The 10805-nt window shown below is 31.5% G+C and overlaps 2 long non-coding RNA genes across 2 annotated transcripts; both read right to left on the bottom strand.

The window, feature by feature from the left end:
• Nucleotides 1–6697: 6697 nt before the first annotated feature.
• On the bottom strand, nt 6698–7288 carry LOC116349835. Its single transcript, XR_004201954.1, has 2 exons — nt 7171–7288; nt 6698–7110 (listed from the first exon to the last, which is right to left on the bottom strand). It is a non-coding gene; the product is annotated as an uncharacterized LOC116349835 (long non-coding RNA).
• A 1778-nt stretch (nt 7289–9066) lies between these two features.
• Nucleotides 9067–10360, bottom strand: LOC116349833. Its single transcript, XR_004201952.1, has 3 exons — nt 10225–10360; nt 9327–10160; nt 9067–9267 (listed from the first exon to the last, which is right to left on the bottom strand). It is a non-coding gene; the product is annotated as an uncharacterized LOC116349833 (long non-coding RNA).
• Nucleotides 10361–10805: the final 445 nt, after the last annotated feature.

Raw genomic sequence — 10805 nt, 5'->3', positions numbered from 1 at the left:
GAGTCAAACACAACGCAGGAGAAACAGGAGAAATAATTTTTTAAGGGAGTCAGGGGGTCCCTGAAATCAATAAAAATTACCCTGGAATCAATATTTTTCTCATACACGCTTTTTCACAGATTTCGGACCAAAAAAGTGTAAAATCGACTTTGTTAGATTTGAGGGGTCGAATCGTCCTAGCGCAGTGTAGTATTTTAGTACTGGTGGCGCCATCACATTTACAGTACTTTTGGCAACACTGTTATTACTGTTTTGACATTTCATGAAATGTGACATTAATGTTTGTTGATATGAACCGTGTTTTTGAAATTCTAATTTATTATTGTGAGTTTTTATATGTATTTTATTATTATGATAAAATAACAGTGAAAAAAATGTGTGAAATATGTAAGTGTTGAAAATTTCAAAAAGACAAGTGTAAATTTCTTGAATTGAATTGGCAAAATTTCTTATTATTTACAAAGTGCGTTGTTCTTTAAGGAGTCAATCAAAAATATATTTCTTTTTTATTACTTCATTAAGCGTCATTAAGTTCAATATTTTTAAAAAATATTATTGAGTTTTCCTCAGAATTATTGAAAGTTAGTTATCCGTTCTGTCGATTACGGTCGAGTAAATACACTTGTGCCACCGTTAGCACATTTTTGTTCCAGCCGTAACACATTTACACACTCACAGTGCACCGCTCAGAGATACTCATAACAAACACATGTAGTAAAAAGAAATATATTTTTGACTGACTCCTTAAAGAACAACGCACCTTGTAAATAAGAAGAAATTTTACCAATTCAATTCAAGAAATTTAAACTAATTTTTTTGAAATTTTCAATACTTACATATGTTTTCACACATTTTTTTCACTGTTATTTTATCATAATAATAAAATATATATCAAACTCACAATAATAAATTAGAATTTCATCACTTTATTTCAAAAACTCAAACACGGTTCAAATGAACGAACATTAATGTCACATTTCATGAAATGTCAAAACACTACGAACAGTGTTGCCAAAAGTTCTGTAAATGTGATGGGCACGTAGTTCCATTACGCGCCCTCCACTGCACCGCTACGGGTCGAATTTACATTTTTTTGGTCCGAAATTCTTGAAAAAAGGTGGATGAGAAAAATATCGATTCAAAGGTAATTTTTCATGCTGATTCCGAATTTTGGGGTTTTAGGTCAAAAAAATCATATTTTGGGGGTTTTTGACCCCCCGACCCCCTTAAGGGGTGGGACTCCCAAAAAATTTCTCTCGTCATTCTGAACAACTTTGTAGTACAATATTTTTTGATCCGATGAACGAGTTTGTGCACCCTAAATCTCGAAATTTCTTTCACCAATGTTTCGAAGCCATTTGAACGAGAAAGTCTGTAAATTATCTACATTAATGACGGAATATCGTATATCAAAGCAAACCGTATGAATTAGAAAAAGAAAGGGAAAAGCGACTTAGTTTACGTTCAATTCCAATTTGTGTCAATAACTTGATGCCATCAAGATCGACTGGGAATTGAAGACCAGCTCGATGTGATCGTGACATTGCCTTCCCCTTTACTTTGTCTCCTTTACCGCGTCCAGACATCTTTGATTATTTTTCTCCTTTGATTGTAATTCGCAAGAGAGCCAAAAATAGAATGATTCTTACGCTATGGTGTGCATTTTTTTTAAACTTCCCCTAGTGTGGCACACTTCCCCTTCACTACATTTCTATAAAAGGGAGAGCGTTTTCAGTGTCGACATTCAGTTTCTGTTCATTCTGCAGGGGCATAGAACCTCGATCGTGATCTCGTACATTTCTATAAAAGGGAGAGCGTTTTCAGTCTCGACATTCAGTTTCTGTTCATCACTCAAACGATAAACAAATTTCAAAATGGCTGAAGCAGAAGCAATCATGGTATAAACAAAATGTGACTACGCACTACGAATTCCAGTCAAGAGATTGAAACATTTCTGGTCACCGGAATTTACTGTCGGAAGCATACCATGGAAAATCGAAACAGAGGAGAATATAACGGAAAAGGAGAAGTGGTTGGCAATATATTTGCATTGTGCAGTGGAAGATAAACCACTTGATTTGGCAATTACAGCCAAATGCAACATAAAATTATTGTCATTTGACAAAAGTGAACCAATTGTCATTAATCTTGTCTACGTGTTCAATTACATCGAAATGGGGTGGGGTCATTCAAAGGTCATCAAATTGACAGACCTATTTGAGGAAAAGAATGATTATATCAAAAACGGCGCAATCATGTTACACGTCAGTGTTGAACTACTTGATATACACGACGAAACCTCAAGTAAACTACGTTTTGATTTGTTTGAATTCAACAAATGCTGTCACGAAAGTAGCTTGGCTTCATTAAACGTAACAATAAGCAACATCGAAAATCTCATGGCGGTAAGAACGCTACAGTTCACCCTGAAAAATGTGCCTTTGCAATTTGTTATTTCTCGACTGACAAATCGTCTTTACATTCACGCAGAATGTTCAGACAGAAATGTGAAGTGTTTATACATCATTGAAGTTGATTTCAAATTGAAATCTTCAAATGAATGGCCCCACCATCATGAATTTAATTGGAGTGGCAACATCAAACATCTATTACCTTGTGGAAGAACAGTGATTAATTGGCTTGATTTAATGGAACCAGAAAACGGATTCATTGTAAACAACAACATCACATTCGAACTGTATGTTAAACTAATCAAACCAAAAGAAGTCGATTCGAATGCAAAGAAGGATGCCACAAAACAACTAGAATGCGCCATTTGCTTGGAGACCATGGAAAAACAAGAGGTATCAACAACCAAATGCGGCCACATGTTTTGTACAAAGTGCATAACTAATGTGGCAGAAACCAGAAAACGATGTCCAATGTGCAAACAATTTGTATGCATGAATAATATCAACCGAGTTTATTTGCCAATGTGAGTATAGTATAGCATAGTATACATAGTTTTTTTGAAAAAATGAAGTATGACTTAGAATTTGTTTTTAATATTTACAGCAACGAGATGAAATGATGAAGAAGAATATACATCACGGTCCGATCGAAAAATCAACAAATCAATATTGGTTCCAAAAATGCAGTTAATTTTAGTTTGAAGTAAAAGTTTATTTTAGTTCATAGATTTTGAGATCTTCATCTTTATTTAAATGTTTTTCTGTTCACATAGGATTAATTGTCACCGGTCTAGTTGTGTCACAACTAAAGAGTTAGAATCCGGAAAAAAAAATAATTCAAAAACAAATGATATCTTTGCAAATGTTACATTTGAATTGTTAATTTTTTTTAGATTAAAAAAAAACACAAGTGTTCTGTTAAAATGAAATATGAAATATTGTTTGACTTCAATCTCAAGTTTGAATCTCAATTTATTGCTTGCTAACTTTTTTGGTCTTTTGCTAACTTTATTGCTAATCTATCAGTTATCTATCGGTTAATCCATTGCCATGAAAATCGCCTTTTTTTCATGATAGAAATTGACTCGTTAAAATCTAAAATCTGAAGCTAATTATTCTTACTATTTTTCGCTCATCAAATTTAAATGGCAAAAAAAGAACGATCAGATTCTGGGATAATTTAGACTTTTCCATTGAAATTTCCGTTGGAACCGTTATCTCACTGGGTAAAAAACTTTTGCTTGGCATCGGAGACTTTTCTTTTTCAAAATCAGGATGACGTCTTATCAGCGTTGGTTCTTGTTGTCGATAATCGAATTGTTGCGGCGACGGACCTATTTTCAATGTGCAAATAAATTCAATTTTAAAACGAAAAACTTGATTTTGCCAAATTAAATCGCCTTACCTTACATTGTTGCTACTAGCACCAATTCCAAGTACAGCGGCAACGTCTTTCCATAATTTACACTTAGGAACCTGAACAAATGAAATAAAATCAAAATGAGTCAGTTTGATGTATTTTCGACCGAACGAATGAGCGTTGCTGTTTTAACACAGCACAGCGATTGCTTTGATCAAAAAATTTGATTAATAACATCGTAAAATCGGTCAATAATTTTATTTTTTAATGCGCGAACCATTAAGCGAATGAAATAGTATGTCTGTGTGCACTTACCTTATAACCAAAATATGTTAATAACATCGCTTCAGTTAATGAAATGAATGCCAATATAAATTGTACTGCCCATAATTCCGTCGGTCGACTAACGAATAAAATCGCATCCCAATTGATAATTGGTCGCTCTTGAAACGCTTCCACTGTCAATGCGGCGTACCACTGCAACCAGGCGTACAACCGAAACTGTTATTAAGGAAATAAAAATTAAATTATTTAGTGAGCTCATAATTTCTTTGTCAAATAGCATTTTTGGTGCGGAATGACAAAAAAACAACAACAACAAGTAATAAAAAAAAACAATGACGCATCGAACGACCCAACATTTATGAAGCACAAATATTATTCACTTTAAAATTTTGAATTATAGCTACACAGTGCTAAAAATTAGAGTAACATTATTTTATTATTATTATTATTATTCATTTCTACGCCCTTCAGGACTGAATACATATACTTATAAACTAGTTTAGTATATAATTACATACACATTTTTAATTTTCAAAAATGATGTCAGGTATTTTTTTGATTTTTGATATAAATTCGTTACGTGAAGAACAGCTCGTAAATACATCACTTATTTTGTTAAAGTTACGATACATTATCAAGAAAGGGTTGTTATAAAGATAGTTACGGTCTACCACTGGTATGTCTAGTAAGTTTCTTCTTCTTAAATTATAGTTTGGTTATTCTCTGTGTTTTATTCGATCATTTAGTGTTGGGGAGTCAATGTTTTTTGTGATCAAGTCATATATGAAAATTATTCCACTTTCGATTCGTCGTCGATGTAAGCTTGTTAGTCTCATGTCTTTTGAAGCGTTAGGCCACCAGTCTTGTACGAATTTTTGTGATTGAAACAAAAAATATATAAATCTCAAACACGTGCAATTAAATAATTCATTTGTTTTGATCAAATGGGTCCGTCTTATAGTGATGCAAATTTTATATCAACCAATTCACGTGCAAAATATAAAAAAATCATTTCATGCCGTCCAGAGGTCAATTTTTTGGCCATCAAGTACCTATTTTTTGATATTTTCGAAGTTTTTTTGTCATTTTCTACAGGATTTTCAGTTTCACCGGTAGTCAAATAAAATCCTCATTTTAATCTCTGGGGTAAATAAACAATTGAATGATGCGCAGATATCACTTTTTTTTGATAATATCTAGAGTCTACTCAATGTCAAGTTCAAAAAAGCATTTAATTTGGAAATCCATTTGTTCAAACAAAGTACCGAGAACAGTTGTTTTCCTTTTATGAATGGACAGTTAAAAGCTCGAAATAAATTGAAAATAACCAAATGTATTCGAAATAAACTAAAAAATTAAAAGGTAAAAATATTGAGTAATTAATACTTTTCTTTTATTCATTTCAAATAAAAATATTCAATTTTTTAAAAGCGAAGTCAATAAAATTAGAGCTATTATTATACGCAGTTCATTAGAGTCTTCATCCAGATGATGATGCTCCTATAAATAAAAAGACCGTTTTAAATGGAATATTCGGAAGAATTTACAATCGAACTGTTAATTTATATTTAATTGTCTTACCTGTGAATCCAGAGCTTGGAGTGCTTGCAGAGCTTGGGGTGCTTGCAGTGCTTACAGGGCTAGCAGTGTTTGGTATAAGTGAGTTGAATAATGTACAACTCAAAAGAAATGGAAACCGTTGGCATTTTCTTTGGAACAAAGTGAGCAAATTTCCGGAACCCTTAAATTTCATGAAAATTTGAACAAACGAATGGGATTGATTACATTTATTATACGAATTAAATATCAATATATATATATATATATATATATACCTGATATGTAAGCACCAAAATAATGAAGAAAACGAAAATTGTTTTGCGTTGCATTTTTCAAACTTTATCAAAACACCAAATAATAACTGAAAACACTTGTTAAAGCTGCAAATGAGACTGATTTCGAATAATTCACATTCATTTCATTTATACTATACAATACAGGAAATATATGAATGAAATTTAATGCCTTCAAAAATACACAAATATTTAAAATTTGTTCAGCTACCGAATTAATCCAAATTATTTATTTACGTTAAGCAAATGATGTTTCAGTTTATCCAGATTTTATTGGAAATACTCGAAACGTTCATAGCTTGTAACGTTCATACCTTGGATTTTGTTGAAATTCTAGAGATTAAACATAACATAATAAAAACATCTTAATTAAATGATATGTTATCAAATAATTACATTTCCCTATCAATACAGTACATCATCTAACATATGTTCAACAATATTTATATAAAATTGAATGGCATTTTATATTGAATACGTTACTCTTTTTATTCGCCGAATGAAGTACGAAGATGCCAGGGAAATGTGAAGTAAGATCGATATTTGGCAGATTCGGCAAATAGATTTCTCCCGAAATTTATCGAATACTGAAAGACACAAATTAGCCCTTGGAAACTATTTATTTGAAAATTTATTCAGCGTAAAAAAAATAATTTGTATTTGTAGAAACCGTTTCATTCAAACCAATAACAAATTGTTTTCTTTTTTTTTTAAACAAGAAGTGACAGAAGAAAAAAGTTTACAGGTTAGTGCTTATTTTTTGAAGTTAGTATTGTGGAAGGAAATAGTTAAAAATTGCGCCAATTGTTTATTTTAAAGAGAAATTTTGTTTTACAAAGAATATTAATTTATCGAATTTTCGACATATTTTAGTTTTTAATATGGTCAATCATGGTATTTGATTAGCTGGACGGCTGTTGTCTGGAACCATTTGAATAGGTAAGTGTTCAGGTTTTCTGTTTGGCTTGTCATTTTTCGGTGTATGCTTTGGCCGAAAATTTGGTGGACCTCTTCTTGGCTGGTTCTGTGCGTTAAGTTGGCCAAATGGACTTTGATCAAACAAAGGTTGATGAAGCTGTCCATTTTGTGGTTTGTTGATTTCATTTAATTGAGGTTGAAAGCCTGAGTTGGCCGGTTCACAATTGTCTCCCCCATTGCATTCACACTTATTTTTACAGTCACAGTGCTCGGAAAATACAGCCTTAATTAAAGATAATGGTATTTATATTTAATTGATGATTATTGAACAATTTTTGCTTACCTGCCCCAAGCAAATGACAAAATAGAAGAAAATAATTTTGCTTTTCATTTCTGTCTCTTGTAAATGATTTAAATGTTTCACGTTCAGATTCTTATTTGATATGATTCTGTGGCTGGAATATTTTCTTTTTATATATTCTACAGCTCCAGCCCAATACAATGCAATTCGTGAATAATTTTTTGTAATATGGACAATTAAATGGCAGTGACTAATAATTTATAAGTAATTAATGTGTTTGAATTATTCAGATTCTGTATTTACTTTTCGATCGCATTCGACTTTCAACGAAAATATGCGTCACTTTATGAAATCATTTTTAAATTCAACGAAAAATGGATGATTCAGTGTGTGTCATTAAAATAATGGAAAAATAACAGAAATTCAAGACGATATGGTTAAAAATTAAATGTAGAAGTGCCAATAACAATAGAATTAAAGGATCAAACCAAAGACTTTATTTCAACTAAACTATATGCTTTATTACTTATATTTGAACATGATTTACGTTCAATTCGAAATTTCACTTGAATTTTTTACCCATTGTGCTAGTAAATGCAATACGGAATGAAAAGGCACTAAATAGTTCAATTTTGACATTGATACTTTAAGAATGATGAACTGAAGAAAAATCCCCCAGTGAAAATCAAACATAAAATGATTGGAAATCAAGATACATGACTTCAAGATTACTTACCTGTTAGCAGTAAAATGTTAGAATTAAAAAGGTAAATATAAATTTCTTTTATATCGTCGTTTATATTTAAAGTTTTCGTAGATATATTTAAAATAATAATTGGTGTTGCAAAACAATATGTTCAATCAAAGAAGAGGTTTGCATTCAATATTGATTGCAATCAATGACATCAAAGTTTTACATCGAAAATTATTGGTCTAATCATATAAAAAAGATGAAAAATGAATTGCTGATTTCTAGCAGTCCCGTAACGCATTTATTTTACACATTATTATTTGACAGAGAAAGTAAACAAAAAGCAAATTACTCAGATCAATATCATCGAATTCCGACGAAATGAAATGAATTACCTGTATTTATAAACAATGAATATGGGTTAAAAACATTCATCGTGAAAAGAAATCCACACTATCGGCTCATTTCACAAACATCAAATTGGTGAGTATTTCTCAAAAATTTTCAATAATGAGAAAGAAAGAGACACCTTCCTTGTTTCACTTGTTATAGTTCTAAGTTAAATGGAATTTCGATATGTCATATTCAGGTACAATCAGCGATGCGAACATACATTCACGCTATGTATACGTAAATATCGATGCTTCGAATTTATAAGTGTACAACGTTGATGCTATGCACACAGTACAGCGCATCGCAGATGCGATTTGTAGTAGAAACCATTTTTCGAACGTTCCGAATGCTCCGGTTTGGTTTCAAGTGAAACTAAAAAAATGGTTTGTTTATATCGCTGGGTACAATCTATCTTAAAAACCGAACCGTTCTCCCATTTAAAATGCAAGTTGCAGCGGTTTAGTATTTCAGTCAGAAAAAGAGAATTTAACGTCATTGATGATTAATAATATATCAACATCGTCATATAACGACGTGTGTTCCCGACAGAGAAAAAAACTTGGAAGTTAACAATTGTCATTTCTTACATATTGAACCAGAATTTAAAACAATCACATAAACATTTGTTTCCATTTATTTTCATATTTACATTCTGTCTTTGCTACTGTTTTTTATTCACGTATTTGTAGAGTCAATGAGTGAGTCCAGATGTAAATTAGCTTAGAGTTTTATCTTTTATGATAGATGTGTTCAAAAAGTGCAAACGTGACCAAAAACAAAAGACAGAACAAATGCATTTGATGTGATCAAATTGTGCTTTATTAGGTTAATACATGAATAATAATTGTTTGAATATTAATCAAAAAATTTTAACTCCGGAGTTAAGAAAAGAAGCTTTGAATCTGATTTGGCTTTTGGAATTAGCGAATAGCAGGTAAAACTGGAACTGTTGGTGGATTCTGGGGTTGATTTTGTGGTGGATTCTGAGCTAGATTTGGAGATGGATTCTGGGGTGGACTTCCTCCTTGGTCGTGACATGGCGTGGATTGCACCATCTAAATGAAAAAGTTAACTACCAAATACCAATTTCCTAAAACAAACTAAATTGACTCACCTGAATCAGCCCAAAGCACAAAATTAGAAAAGCAACTTGAATTTTCATTTCGAAGTGTTAGTATTATTTGAATTTGATAATATTTATTTGAATGTTCCAAAGATCGTTATCAAAACATGTATGATTCTTTTCAACAAAAGTCTCCCTTTATATATCAATCGAAAATCACATTTCTGAATGATATTGACGTCTTCGGAATGATGAAATCGGAGATTTGTATAATTTCGAAAGAAAAATAAATATTTTCGATTACATTTAAGTCACAGATATTTAGTGCACATTCACATGCAATTGCTTATGGACAATCTTTTACGACACGATCATTTCTCGGAATAACTTGAGGAGTTGAGTTGTTTGACGCACGCAATTGCATCATTAAAACTGAAATTGCACATCGACAAAGTCTGCATCATTTTGCACATCATTATAAAGTTTTCAATAATAAAAACATCAAATATTTCATCATTTTAGCTTTGCATATCTAATTATATTTTATTTTTCTACGTACACCTTTAAAAATATGTATTCAGTTTGGTTTGATTTTCTCGTTCCGTCTAAGGAGGGAGACACGGACTCTATATTGATAGTTTTTCTAATTTTTTTTTTTTATTACGTCGCATATAACGACAGGACCTAATAAGTCCGAATTTTTCTTAGTTTGTGTCTACCCCTAGCGTTCCGTCCATATGATCATCATAGAATTTAAAAGTTCGTTGTTTTATTAATGGTAGCATTTAAAATTTGACAAACCAACGGTTGAACAATAAATTGTAAGTTCAAATATGAACATTTTTCCTTCAGAAAGCCCAAAGTCACGAAAATTCCGTCGGCAAACTTAAATCAATGTTAACATGGAATTAATTTCAGTTTTAAAGGAATTTGATTGAAATTTAATTACCTCATATGCCAATAGCGATAGAATAAGAAGAGTCCAAACGGCTGTACCCATTTTTGCAAGTACAAAATACAGCGTTCGTCGAGAAACTACTTTGGTAAATATCTGCGATTATACAAGCGTACTACGCTGCTTTTATATGATGCTGACTATTTTCAAATTCGATTATTTGTTTCTCAGTTCGACTTTTATCAAGATTTTAAATAAATAAAGATTAAAACCACATAACATTTTATTTGAAATGAGAATACATATTTTTTTCCTCTTTATTATTTGTTAATTGTTTTCCGCTGAACTCTTGTCTAAATAAAACTTATGATTCGTTTATCATTTCCATCAAACAAAACAATTATCGATCAACAATATAATATGCCTGCATTTTTCCATAATATTATTATGGAAGACAATACATCTATTCATTCAAATAACTTGTAATCAAACATTGTCTATTTTTCATCACTATTGTGATATGTATCGTTGGGGAGTGCATTATATCGTTCATACATGGGAGTTCATTCATTATTTAGATTCTGTTGATGGAGAGTCCGTTGTAGATTCTGTTGATGGAGAGTCCGTTGTAGATT

Source organism: Contarinia nasturtii, unplaced genomic scaffold, assembly GCF_009176525.2.
Source record: "Contarinia nasturtii isolate CC-2019 unplaced genomic scaffold, AAFC_CNas_1.1 Cnas_scaffold_3174, whole genome shotgun sequence".
Classification (NCBI taxonomy): Eukaryota; Metazoa; Arthropoda; class Insecta; order Diptera; family Cecidomyiidae; genus Contarinia; species Contarinia nasturtii.
The sequence above is the reverse complement of the archived record's forward strand: the minus strand, read 5'-3'. Positions and strand labels throughout refer to the sequence as shown.